Below are 7,102 nucleotides of genomic sequence, written 5' to 3' on the forward strand. Positions count from 1 at the left end.
CCTTGGCATGCACAGAAGGGTGAGCGGTATCTCCGAGCTGTTGTCGTCGTAAAGCCTGCACGAGGGATGGCAATAAGGTTTCTGGGCAGCGCAACTGTGCGACCGCTCGAGGCCGATCGACTACGTTTTGTGCTATCTCAACTACGATCTGCACTGCATCGTTTCTTCATGAGGACGGAGCGCTGACAAATAAGTGTAATAGATTTTTACATGGACTTATTTTTAGCTCGTTTTGCTCTATCTGCTTTTCAAACTGAGGTACACAGCAGTAGCATTGTTTTATGTAATTTGCCTCAAGTTAAAATCTGGTCTCTTTAAACACATATTTCCATCAATCCAGAAACAATATCTATGCATTTACTGTAATTCACAATGGCTAGTGCTTCGGATGCAATGAAACTTGAGAGGTTTGCCTGGTAACTTCTGTAGATGGCATACTAAAGTCAAAGTTTGGCTCATGTCTATGGGACTGTGGTGGGATTTTGCCAGATTCACGGTTGAGTAGACCGCGGCTTTTCTTGGTGAGAGTGATAAAACACTCGAATGTATCTTATCCCTACTATAAGATTAGCTCTACAATCAGTACATGGATTACACAAACCCCATAGAATTGTGAGATGCACTTGAGAGCAAATATGCGGTCTCAAAAGGTTGTCCCTTACTTTACACCTGTGAGCAGTTCTATGACTTCAGCATTGATGCTGCAAGTCGATAGTTGCACAGGCGCATGAGACGCAGCTACTTGGTTGGGGAGATTGCAAGTTTGGGTTGTCCTTTGCCAGGTTTGTGGCAGCGGGCATTATTGCCAAACTCCCTGCTTCGTGGAGGGATTTTGCTACAACCCTGAAACACAAAAGAGAGGATATCTCCATCGAGGATCTGATTATTGCCCTCGATGTGGAAGAAAAGGCAAGGGCAAAGGATGTCCCAGGAACATATGCCAAGGTGCAATGCAAGTGCAAACATCATAGTGAACAAGCCTGCTTACAAGGGTAAGGCAACAGGTAAGATGAACTATGGTGGAAAGCCTTAGAAAACCACTAACTTCAAGAAGAAATCTGAGAAGGATGAGAAGATCAGAGCATGTTATGTGTGTTTCTAAGAAGGACATCTTGTGAAGAATTGCCACTACCGCAAGGACTAAGATGATGGCAAGCCAAATAAGAAGGTGAACATCACCATTGGTGACGGTGGTGAGGCCGGTGGATCTTGGTATGGTAATTTTCTAGTTGTATTTTCAGTACTTCATTCTACAGATTGGTGGGTTGATACTGGAGCGAATATACATGTATGCTCTGGCATGTCCTTGTTTACTTCTTACCAGGGAGCGCGGACTTCCTCCATCTTGATGGGAAATGGATCAGCTGTGCCTATTCTTGGTATTGGTACAGTCGAACTGAAGCTCCTAAGAGCATAGTGGGTTTTGGCTTTATTTAGGACAAATATGCATGTAATATATTTAAGGGGCTTTGGTGTTTCTACCATCATTTTTAGCCACAATGGTGATTTTACCTCCGTTTTTTTAAACTTTACATTTTTACCCTCACTTTTTCAAAACAAAGGGAGAGTGTACCCCTCATCTGTTAAGTACACCTAACGGTGTTAACTTTTATGCAAAAGGACAAGTCTACCCCTACTGCTTCCCTCTCTCTACCTTCATTGACATGTGGGCCCAAGTCGTCAGATTCTCCTTCAACCTTCAGCCGCCTTCATTCTTTCTTCCATGGTGGCTGTCCTGGGGGTGAGGAAGATGGGGGAGGTGGGGAGGGCGACGAGAGAGGGGTCGCTGCGCGGGAGCACCACCGCTGGCCGCCCGGAGCACCACTGCCGGTCGCCAGGAGGAGGAGCACTTTGTGATGCCCCATGCACGAATCGGGATGAGAGGACGAGAAGAGGGGACGACGATGATAGAGGGGCCGCAGGCTGCCTGGAGCAGCGCCGATCGCCGCCGGGAGCAGCAATGCCGCCGGTACCCGAAACCCTAACCCGCCCCCCTTTCGAAGGGAGCCGCGCCCCGCGGGTCGCCAGGCGTGGAAGTCGGGCGGCAGGAGCCGTGTCGTGCAGGTGTGGCAGTTGGGCCGCCGCCCTCGCCACCAGCTGCCCACCCCCATGCCACACCGCTGAGCCATTGCACCGAGCCGGCCGGCAGAGGAGCAGCCGGTGCGCAGATCCGACCGCCGCCGCCCTGGACGGAGAGAGAGAGGGTAAGGAGAAATGGGACGTCTGGATCCAGCCGCCTGGACGCGCGGCACTCATCCCCTGGCCGGAATCGGCGAGCAGAATCGGGGGTGGCGGCGCTCATCCCAGCACGATTCGAGCTAGCAGCGGAGAGGAAGGAGCTCGAGGGCCACGCGCCATGGCCGGAGCTCGAGGGCCGCCGCCATGGTCGGAGCTCGAGGGCGGCGTGGCTCGGCGGCCCAGCGCCTTGTGCGGCGGTTGACGCAAAACTGTAGAAGAGGAGCCTGGCGTTTTTCTTTTTTTTTTGATCGGAGCCGCCGGACGCTGCTATGCGTACAGAGTATGCGAGCGAGGAGAAAAACCCTCAGGGGCACTTTTGTCCTTCCGACCGCCTGTCTTTTCTTTTCTTTTTCTTTTTCTTTTTTTGCAGTTTATTTTAACCAATACCAATGGTGTTATATAATAGGGGTAGATGGAGGGTTCGTTTGAAAAAAAATGAGGGTAAAAAAGCAAAGTTAAAAAAACGAGGGCAAAATCAATATTGGCCTTAAGGGTAGAATCATCAAATTCTCTATATTTAAACTCTAAAGATTTTCTAATTAAATTGACGCTTGGAATTGATCGTTAACAAGCGTCAACAACCTCCCTCCTCTCCACCTTCCAGTGCAACTCCATCCTCCGAGCCCTCTTCGACCCTGCGGACGCGCTTCACTTCCTCCGCCGAATGCGCGCGCTCGACCGCCATGGGAACGCCTTCACGCTCGCCATCCTCCTCGTGCGCGACCCACGCACGCCAGCTCCACGCCAACGCCGTCGCCGAGGGCCACCTCCGCGACGCCCTCCAGGCGCCTCGCTCATGAGGTGCTACGCGAACGGCGGCGACAGGGATGGCGCGCGCTCAAGCTAGCCGTTCGAAGAAATGCGGGTGCGGGACGCGGTCACGTGGACGGAGAGTGAAGTAGAGCCGGATGATGTCACCTGCATCTTGTTGCTCCAGGCGGGCATGACTCTGGGCGCGCTCAACTTTGGTTTGCGGGTGTGGGCGTATGCGGAGGAGCGTGGTTATGCTGCCGAGCTGAAGGTGTGCATCTCGTTGATCGCGATGATTTGATCAGATGTTCCTCCTGATGAGCAGGGTTGGCGTGTGTGGATAAGCCGTACCGGGTGTTCTACGAGACTCGAGGACCGTGGTCTCGTGGAGCGCGATGATCTCGGGTTTGACAGCGAATAGATTTGGGGAGGATTCTATCTTAGTGTTGGAGGAGATGATTAGGTCAGATGTTGCTCCGAATAAACAGGCTTTTACCGGCGTGCTTTCTGCATGTAGCCATAGTGGGCTGGTTGATGAAAGTTTTCAAGTATATGACACGCTGTGAGTACTGATTGAAGCCAAATGTTCGTCACTACTGAGTGCATTGTTGACCGGTCGTGCTGGCATGCTTGATGAGGCTTACGAGCTTGTGACAAAGGAGATAAGGGTTGCACCAGCTGCCACGATTTGGCGAACTCTTCTTGGTGCCTGTTGAATCCATGGCCATATTGATCTTGGGGAGCGTGTGATAGGTCATCTGATTGAACTGAAACCGCAACAAGCTGGGGAGTATGTTCTATTGTTGAACACATATGCAGCAGTTGGGGATTTGGAACAAGGTAGCAGAAGTCAGGACTCAGGAAGTTGATGCAGGAAAAAGGAATACAAACTACACCTGGCTGTACAACTGTGGAGCATAATGGCGAGGTTCATGAGTTTATTGCACACCTAAGAAAGGTGGTGATTTATGAACTACACCAAATGTGTCATCGGAGTTGCATGATTTGGATTAAGAAGGGAAGGAAAAGTGCCCTCACCTATCATAGTGGAAAGCTGGCAATTGATTTTGCTCTCCTTGTGATGCCGCAGCACACACCAATACGACTTGAAAAGAATCTTTGTGTTAGATCCATTGGACGCATAGTCACAAAGTTCCTGGGTCGACCAGGTCGAGGAACGGGGTCGAGGGTCGTCATTTTATAAAATTGTGGTACGAAGGGGGTATACATCTATGGAACGATAAATTATTATGTGGGACGCGACCCTGATTCATCGGGGTCGATATCTTCGGGTCGATAAAGACAAAAACTATATATGTGCTACTAATCAAGAAACTAATCTGCACAAGCATATAAGAAACATATAAAAGAGTACATTTAGACCATGCTACACGTACTCAGCTCATTGTCTAACAAAAACCACACCAATACACTATCCTTAACCTCCTTATCCCAATTAAATCTGCTAGCAATGGGGCTGCGACCCCTTTCAAACCGGGACACGATCCAACCTTGAATGGGACACTGACCCTCTTTGACCCCGACCCTCGAATCGGAACGACGTTCCCGGGTCGAGGGACGAGGCATCGACCCCGAATCCTGTGACTATGATTGGACGTGGGTATATTACAACTCGTTTTCCAGAAAAAATTCTTAAGATTAATCTGCTATTGTGCATTGGCAGATCTTGCTTTCAATTTCCTACAGAATATCAGGTGATCAGTCGGCAAACTCATATCTCTCATACCAAGTGCTAATGTTTGAACAAGTGCTAATGTTTGAGCCTATAATTGATAGCTGAACACCAACAATAGTTGTAGCTGTGCTATAGCTGATTTTTTCCTTCATTGGCATGAAACATTGTAGTTCAGGGATTGTGGTGTAGTGACACTGGCATGGTGTTCTTCGATTATCTGAAATTTGATTCTATCTTTGGATTCCTAAATATTCAGATAATATTAGTCATCTTGCTTTGTAGACAGGGGCGGATCCAACGTGGGGGCAGGGCTAGAGCCCCCCTACCCCCATGGATCCAATGGAGCCCCCCCAAGAATTTTCAACCATGATCCAATGGAGCCACCCCCCCTAAAGCCCCCCCAAGAATTTTCAACCATGAATGAAGAGGAGGAAGAAGAAAAAGTGAGGAGGGAAGAAGAAGAGGAGAAATTAGCCCCCTAGATTGAGATTCTAGATCCGCCACTGTTTGTAGACTGAATGCATTTAAGAGTTAAGTTCAGTGATCAAGATATTTTATTTTATCATCTTTTGCTCAAATTCAAAATAAAACACAATTTTCAAAGGTTACTATCATGCTTTCTTTTTTGGAAAAAAAGCCTACTATCATGTTCTGAGTAAATCTTCACCATATAGCTTATATATCTTTCTTTGCAGTTCCATTTGCAGGCATGGAAGACAAGTTGATCTGCAAGGAGAATCTTTCTCCATGGTAAGAACCAGATTTTCTCCTCCAAAGCTTGGTATGTTGTAGCGATGGTATTTGTTCTTAGTATGGCAGGTTTAATTGCACTACATTTATATTGTATCTTTATGCTGGTTGGAACCAAACCTATTATACTAAAATCAACCTCGTGGTTCCCATGATTCATGTATGTATTGAAAGTTTTTTGGTTGCATATGAATATCAATGAGTCAGAACATACCATGTGTCGCAGGTGGGTTGTGTATTGCTCCGAAACTTTTTTTTTACTAACCGTAGGACAGACCTACTCCCTCTGTCCCTAAATAACTATCGCTTTCACTTACCGAAAAATAACTTTAATTAATTTAATATAAAAAATATTAATATTTATGATATATAATTAATATAATTAGATATATCTTTTAATCTATTTTTTTAATAATTTATTTGGAGATACAAATGTTGTACGTTTTTTCAATAAATCGAGTCAAATTTGTGGCATGCACACCGACAGCGACACTTAAAAAGAACAAAAGGGAGTAGTTAATAATTAAAAAGAAATTCTATGCAACCTCAGTGGCGGCGACGGCGAGATCAGATCGAGGAACGAACTCCTGCGCACGGTATGTTCCTGTGCTGAGTCGAGTCCTCCTTACTAGGGTTTTTTATACCAACCGGTGGGCTCAAACCACCACCCACAGGTAGCAGTTTACCGGACCAGTTTGACCGGTTACCGGTTAAAACCGGTCAAATTCAAAATCGCATGTTCAACCGGTTCCGATTGGCTTACCGACCAGTTTGACCGGTTTACCAGTCTGGTTTGACCGGTTACCGGTGTTTCAACAAAAAATTCCGACAGTTTTGAAGTGGTTCCCAGGTGTGAAATAAATGAAAATTTTGGCATGAGCTATGCACATATTAATGTAAAAGACCACACCAAAGCAACAATATATAATCATGCATACAAATACAATAGTAATAAGCGTGCATACAAATACCGTAGTCATAAGCGTGCATACAAATACCATAGTCATAATCGTGCATACACTAATACATATCAATAAAAGTTCAACGTAGGAATGAGAAGACCCCCATTTGGGACGCGGTTTGGTATTCGGCGGTGGACATCACAGCGATATCTCGCACTCTAAGCAGCTCAGCCTTGTAGTGTTGCCAAGTTTGGCCCATCCATACCGATGTTGTCTCTCATTCCTGAACTAACATAGTGTAAAAATGAGAGTCTTCCCATTCGTACACCCATCTCGTCGGTGGCTGCATACTGATGTCAGGTATGGGATAGTGAAAAGACTGCAAGTATTGCTTTAGGAGGAAGAAGAGTACTGTGGAGTGTCGTAGTCCGTCGGTCCAACCGTTCTCCTCTGCGATTGCGGTGCTCCATGGTCGGTGTCCTGAGTAGCATGTGTGAACTGAGTCTCCCCTGCAATCAACCATATGGTGGCACGCTGAAAGAACTCCCGCACATCTGGTGGCACATTCCTGTAATGGACCACCTCCGCCCCGCGCCCAGCCAAATGTTGTCTGAATCTAGTCGCACCACCTCCTCCTTTCTGCGTACGACAATAGTTGCATCGCCATCCGGGATAAAAATTTTCACCATGTTCCCATACAACATCTCTATCTCTGTCTGCCATTGTCTATCTGTATAAATGGACAACAAAAACATATTATCTAATA

At 46.9% G+C, this 7,102-nt stretch overlaps 1 pseudogene; it reads left to right on the top strand.

Annotated features, from left to right (window-relative positions):
• Positions 1-895: 895 nt before the first annotated feature.
• LOC120674775 lies at positions 896-4,707 on the top strand (annotated as a pseudogene).
• The last annotated feature ends 2,395 nt before the right edge of the window (positions 4,708-7,102 follow it).

This window comes from Panicum virgatum, chromosome 5N (assembly GCF_016808335.1).
Source record: "Panicum virgatum strain AP13 chromosome 5N, P.virgatum_v5, whole genome shotgun sequence".
NCBI classification, from domain to species: domain Eukaryota; kingdom Viridiplantae; phylum Streptophyta; class Magnoliopsida; order Poales; family Poaceae; genus Panicum; species Panicum virgatum.